This window comes from Dendrobates tinctorius, unplaced genomic scaffold (assembly GCF_039654945.1).
Source record: "Dendrobates tinctorius isolate UK_male_01 unplaced genomic scaffold, ASM3965494v1 ptg000083l, whole genome shotgun sequence".
Lineage (NCBI taxonomy): Eukaryota > Metazoa > Chordata > Amphibia > Anura > Dendrobatidae > Dendrobates > Dendrobates tinctorius.
This window is the reverse complement of record NW_027361751.1, coordinates 13,461,750-13,468,784: the sequence shown is the minus strand read 5'-3', so window position 1 is coordinate 13,468,784 and position 7,035 is coordinate 13,461,750.

The following is a 7,035-nucleotide window of genomic DNA, read 5'->3' as shown; positions in this document are numbered from 1 at the left end:
TGTAATGGTTGTGGAAAGGCGCAGGCATTGTAAAGGATGGTACCGAGATGTAGCGGGTTGACGCGAGAATGAATGGAGGACACCGAGGCTTGCAGTTCCAAAACCTTACTCACAGTCTGCGGTACACAAGGGTGCCTGCCTCCAGGCCGTGTCCTCCGGGTCAGAGACTCAGCCAACCTCCAGGCAAGATGGAAAGCTCCTCTCCAACACTCCGCCAACATGTACCTTTCCTGAACGACTCCTCTATTGCGCCTTAAAGTGTGAAGATCTCCAGTACCGTGGTACTCTGGAGTTCCTCCTGTCAGATGTTCCCAAGAACTCTACTCGTATGGCAGACAGCTGTAGCCTACTTCGGGGACTCCCTTCTCCTGAGCCCCGGCTCTCTAATCAGTTGCTGTTGTGCCCCAAGTCTTAGATGGGAGTAGTGCATTTACAGCCAACTACTCTATCAGTGTCTGCTGCAGAACCATAAGTGTCCATACGACCTCGGGGACCGGGCCCCGGCCTTGGCTGAGAACCTATAGACAGGGTTCCTCTTCCAACCCACGTCCTCTCTGTTCTCCTTACTCCTTCGTTCCGTACTGGTCTTTCTCTCTCTTATGGAAGCTTAGGTTACAATTCTACATCTCTCTCCTTCTATTCCTTTGCCATGCCAGCTGGCTCAGATCACTGAGGCAGCTGCAGCACTCCTTCCTCCATCTCTCCTTCCAGGGATCCCCACTACTCCCGAGTGGCTTCCTTCCCGACTGACCTTCTGTCAGACTGACCTGTCATCCTACACTTTTCCACTCTTTTATGTATCTTAACTCCACCCACCTCCCAGCACATCCAGTGTTCCAAGCAGGGAACCACCAGAGGTGCCCTGCTACTCTCTAAGCACTGAGCCGCAATGTGGTTGTGCAGAACTACCCTGTTGTGTGGGGTGCGAGTGTTAGAGCGTGGAAAGGAGTTCCCACCTTACCTGGATGGTGGGGCACTACACCTTAGGAGAAGGTGCAGTACCTCTGTGGCGACTGAGCCTCAGGGGCGCCACAACTTTATGGGGTAAGCAACCACAGCCGTACATTTTCATTTTCATTCAGAATGAAGGCGGCTCAGGAGCTGATCCTGCTTCATACTAGGCAGATCCCGGCTGTGTTACATGGCTGACATCTGCCTGCAACTGCAGTGTCTGAAGCATTAGGCTTCACGGTGAGTTTTTCACGTTGCATATTTTTCCTGCATCAAAAATGGAGCATCTTACAGTTAAATGCATAAAATCTGCAGGTAAAAAACACCCATGCGTTTTTAGTGTGTTTCCCAGGGTGGAAATCCATCAAAAACACATGTAATCTGCACATGACTGTATCACTAAAGTTTAGTCACAGCCAAACACCAGGAAGTACCAAAAATAAAGCAGCTTTATTTAAAACGTGACGCACCAACAAGAGACAAAAACTGCAGTGTCAAAAACATGATAAAAACTCATGTAAACCCCCCACTAAAAACGCTGATCAAGTGACACATCCCTGGAATCAGGGTCTCTGCCCCTACATTATCCTGCTCTCAGATTACATAACAAAATCTGCTGACAGATTCCTTTTAATCCCAACTACCACAGTAATTCTTCACTGGTGTGCACGTGAGAGCAGTTGAATTCTGTAGCCGGGGGATGAGAACGGTCGCATATTGTAGCCGGGGGATGAGAACAGTCGCATATTGTAGCGGGGGGATGAGAACAGTCGCATATTGTAGCCGGAGGATGAGAATGGTCGCATATTGTAGCCGGGGGATGAGAACGGTCACATATTGAAGCCGGGGGAAGAGAACGGTCAGATTCTGTAGCCAGGAGGATGAGAACGGTCGCATATTGTAGCCGGGTGATGAGAAGAGTCGAATTCTGTAGCCGGGGGATGAGAACAGTCGCATATTGTAGCCGGGGGATGAGAATGGTCGCATATTGTAGCTGGGTGATGAGAAGAGTCGGATTCTGTAGCCGGGGGATGAGAACAGTCGCATATTGTAACCGGGGGATGCGAACAGTCGGATTCTGTAGCCAAGGGATGAGAACGGTCGCATATTGTAGCCGGGGGATGAGAACGGTCACGTATTGTAGGCGGGGGATGAGAACAGTTGCATATTGTAACTGAGGGATGAGAACGGTCACATATTGAAGCCGGGGATGAGAACGGTCAGATTCTGTAGCCGGGGGATGAGAACAGTCGCATATTGTAGCCGGGGGATGAGAACGTTCACATATTGTAGCCGGGGGATGAGAACGGTCACATATTGTAGCCGGGGATGAGAACGGTCACATATTGTAGGCGGGGGATGAGAACAGTCGCATATTGTAACTGAGGGATGAGAAAGGTCACATATTGTAGCCGGGGATGAGAACGGTCAGATTCTGTAGCCGGGGGATGAGAACAGTCGCATATTGTAGCCGGGGGATGAGAACGGTCACATATTGTAGCCGGGGGATGAGAACGGTCACATATTGTAGCCGGGGGATGAGAACGGTCACATATTGTAGCCGGGGGATGAGAACAGTCGCATATTGTAGCCGGGGATGAGAACGGTCAGATTCTGTGGCCGGGGGAGGAGAACGGTCGCATATTGTAGCCGGTGGTTGAGAACGGTCAGATTCTGTAGCCCTGGGATGAGAACAGTCGCATATTGTAGCCGGGGGATGAGAACGGTCACATATTGTAGCCGGGGGATGAGAACGGTCACATATTGTAGCCGGGGGATGAGAACGGTCGCATATTGTAGCCGGGGGATGAGAACGGTCAGATTCTGTAGCCGGGGGATGAGAAAGTCGCATATTGTAGCCGGGGTATGAGAACGGTCACATATTGTAGCCGGGGGATGAGAACGGTCACATATTGTTGCCGGGGGATGAGAACAGTCGCATATTGTAGCCGGGGATGAGAACGGTCAGATTCTGTAGCCGGAGGATGAGAACGGTCGCATATTGTAGCCGGTGGATGAGAACGGTCAGATTCTGTAGCCGGGGGATGAGAACAGTCGCATATTGTAGCCGGGGGATGAGAACAGTCACATATTGTAGCCGGGGGATGAGAACGGTCACATATTGTAGCCGGGGGATGAGAACGGTCACATATTGTAGTGGGGGGATGAGAACGGTCGCATACTGTTGCCGGGGATGAGAACGGTCACATATTGTAGGCGGGGGATGAGAACGGTCGCATATTTTAGCCGGGGATGAGAACGGTCACATATTGTAGGCGGGGGATGAGAACAGTCGCATATTGTAACTGAGGGATGAGAACGGTCACATATTGTAGCCGGGGATGAGAACGGTCAGATTCTGTAGCCGGGGGATGAGAACGGTCGCATATTGTAGCCGGGGGATGAGAACGGTCACGTATTGTAGGCGGGGGATGAGAACAGTCGCATATTGTATCTGAGGGATGAGAACGGTCACATATTGAAGCCGGGGATGAGAACGGTCAGATTCTGTAGCCGGAGGATGAGAACAGTCGCATATTGTAGCCGGGGGATGAGAACGGTCACATATTGTAGCCGGGGGATGAGAACGGTCACATATTGTAGCCGGGGATGAGAACGGTCACATATTGTATGCGGGGGAAGAGAACAGTCGCATATTGTAACTGAGGGATGAGAACGGTCACATATTGTAGCCGGGGATGAGAACGGTCAGATTCTGTAGCCGGGGGATGAGAACAGTCGCATATTGTAGCCGGGGGATGAGAACGGTCACATATTGTAGCTGGGGGATGAGAACGGTCACATATTGTAGCCGGGGTTTGAGAACGGTCACATATTGTAGCCGGGGGATGAGAACAGTCGCATATTGTAGCCGGGGATGAGAACGGTCAGATTCTGTAGCCGGGGGGATGAGAACGGTCGCATATTGTAGCCGGTGGATGAGAACGGTCAGATTCTGTAGCCGGGGGATGAGAACAGTCACATATTGTAGCCGGGGGATGAGAACGGTCACATATTGTAGCCGGGGGATGAGAACGGTCACATATTGTAGCCGGGGGATGAGAACGGTCACTTATTGTAGCGGGGGGATGAGAACGGTCGCATATTGTAGCCGGGGATGAGAACGGTCACATATTGTAGGCGGGGGATGAGAACGGTCGCATATTTTAGCCGGGGATGAGAACGGTCACATATTGTAGGCGGGGGATGAGAACAGTCGCATATTGTAACTGAGGGATGAGAACGGTCACATATTGTAGCCGGAGATGAGAACGGTCAGATTCTGTAGCCGGGGGATGAGAACAGTCGCATATTGTAGCCGGGGGATGAGAACGGTCACATATTGTAGCCGGGGGATGAGAACGGTCACATATTGTAGCCGGGGGGATGAGAATGGTCACATATTGTAGCCGGGGGATGAGAACAGTCACATATTGTAGCGGGGGGATGAGAACGGTCGCATATTGTAGCCGGGGATGAGAACGGTCACATATTGTAGCCGGGGGATGAGAACAGTCGCATATTGTAACTGAGGGATGAGAACGGTCGCATATTGTAGCCGGGGATGAGAACAGTCAGATTCTGTAGCCGGGGGATGAGAACAGTCGCATTTTGTAGCCGGGGGAAGAGAACGGTCGCATATTGTAGCCGGGGGATGAGAAGAGTCGCATATTGTAGCCGGGGGATGAGAACGGTAGCATATTGTAGCCGGGGGATGAGAACGGTCGCATATTGTAGCCGGGGATGAGAACGGTCAGATTCTGTAGCCGGGGGATGAGAACAGCCGCATATTGTAGCCGGGGGATGAGAACGGTCGCATATTGTAGCCGGGGGATGAGAACAGTCGCATATTGTAGCCGGGGGATGAGAACGGTCGCATATTGTAGCCGGGGGATGAGAACGGTCGCATATTGTAGCCGGGGGATGAGAACAGTCGCATATTGTAGCCGGGGGATGAGAACGGTCACATATTGTAGCCGGGGGATGAGAACAGTCGCATATTGTAGCCGGGGATGAGAACGGTCAGATTCTGTAGCCGGGGGATGAGAACGGTCGCATATTGTAGCCGGGGGATGAGAACGGTCAGATTCTGTAGCCGGGGGATGAGAACAGTCGCATATTGTAGCCGGGGGATGAGAACGGTCACATATTGTAGCCGGGGGATGAGAACAGTCGCATATTGTAGCCGGGGGATGAGAACGGTCACATATTGTAGCCGGGGGATGAGAACGGTCACATATTGTAGCCGGGGGATGAGAACGGTCACATATTGTAGCCGGGGGATGAGAACGGTCGCATATTGTAGCCGGGGATGAGAACGGTCACATATTGTAGGCGGGGGATGAGAACGGTCGCATATTTTAGCCGGGGATGAGAACGGTCACATATTGTAGGCGAGGGATGAGAACAGTCGCATATTGTAACTGAGGGATGAGAACGGTCACATATTGTAGCCGGGATGAGAACGGTCAGATTCTGTAGCCGGGGGATGAGAACGGTCGCATATTGTAGCCGGGGGATGAGAACGGTCACATATTGTAGGCGGGGGATGAGAACGGTCACATATTGTAGCCGGGGGATGAGAACGGTCACATATTGTAGCGGGGGGATGAGAATGGTCGCATATTGTAGCCGGGGATGAGAACAGTCGCATATTGTAGCCGGGGGATGAGAACGGTCGCATATTGTAGCCGGGGGATGAGAACGGTCGCATATTGTAGCCAGGGGATGAGAACGGTCGCATATTGTAGCCGGGGATGAGAACGGTCAGATTCTGTAGCCGGGGGATGAGAACAGTCGCATATTGTAGCCGGGGGATGAGAACGGTCGCATATTGTAGCCGGGGGATGAGAACAGTCGCATATTGTAGCCGGGGGATGAGAACGGTCGCATATTGTAGCCGGGGGATGAGAACGGTCACATATTGTAGCCGGGGGATGAGAACAGTCGCATATTGTAGCCGGGGGATGAGAACAGTCGCATATTGTAGCCAGGGATGAGAACGGTCAGATTCTGTAGCCGGGGGATGAGAACGGTCGCATATTGTAGCCGGGGGATGAGAACGGTCAGATTCTGTAGCCGGGGGATGAGAACAGTCGCATATTGTAGCCGAGGGATGAGAACGGTCACATATTGTAGCCGGGGGATGAGAACGGTCACATATTGTAGCCGGGGATGAGAACGGTCAGATTCTGTAGCCGGGGGATGAGAACGGTCGCATATTGTAGCCGGGGATGAGAACGGTCAGATTCTGTAGCCGGGGGATGAGAACGGTCACATATTGTAGCCGGGGGATGAGAACGGTCGCATATTGTAGCCGGGGGATGAGAACGGTCGCATATTGTAGCCGGGGGATGAGAACAGTCGCATATTGTAGCCGAGGGATGAGAACGGTCACATATTGTAGCCGGGGGATGAGAACGGTCACATATTGTAGCCGGGGGATGAGAACGGTCACATATCGTAGCGGGGGGATGAGAACGGTCACATATTGTAGCGGGGGGATGAGAACGGTCACATATTGTAGCCGGGGGATGAGAACGGTCGCATATTGTAGCCAGGGATGAGAACGGTCGCATATTGTAGCCGGGGATGAGAACGGTCAGATTCTGTAGCCGGGGATGAGAGAACGGTCGCATATTGCAGCCGGGGGATGAGTCTGTTCGGATTCTGTAGCCGGGGGATGAGAACGGTCGCATATTGAAGCCGGGGGATGAGAACGGTCGCATATTGAAGCCGGGGATGAGAATGGTCAGATTCTGTAGCCGGGGGATGAGAACGGTCGCATATTGAAGCCGGGGGATGAGAACGGTCGCATATTGTAGCCGGGGATGAGAACGGTCAGATTCTGTAGCCGGGGGATGAGTCTGTTCGGATTCTGTAGCCGGGGGATGAGAACGGTCAGATTCTGTAGCCGGGGGATGAGAACGGTCGCATATTGTAGCCGGGGATGAGAACGGTCAGATTCTGTAGCCGGGGGATGAGTCTGTTCGGATTCTGTAGCCGGGGGATGAGAACGGTCAGATTCTGTAGCCGGGGGATGAGAACGGTCGCATATTGTAGCCGGGGGATGAGAACGGTCAC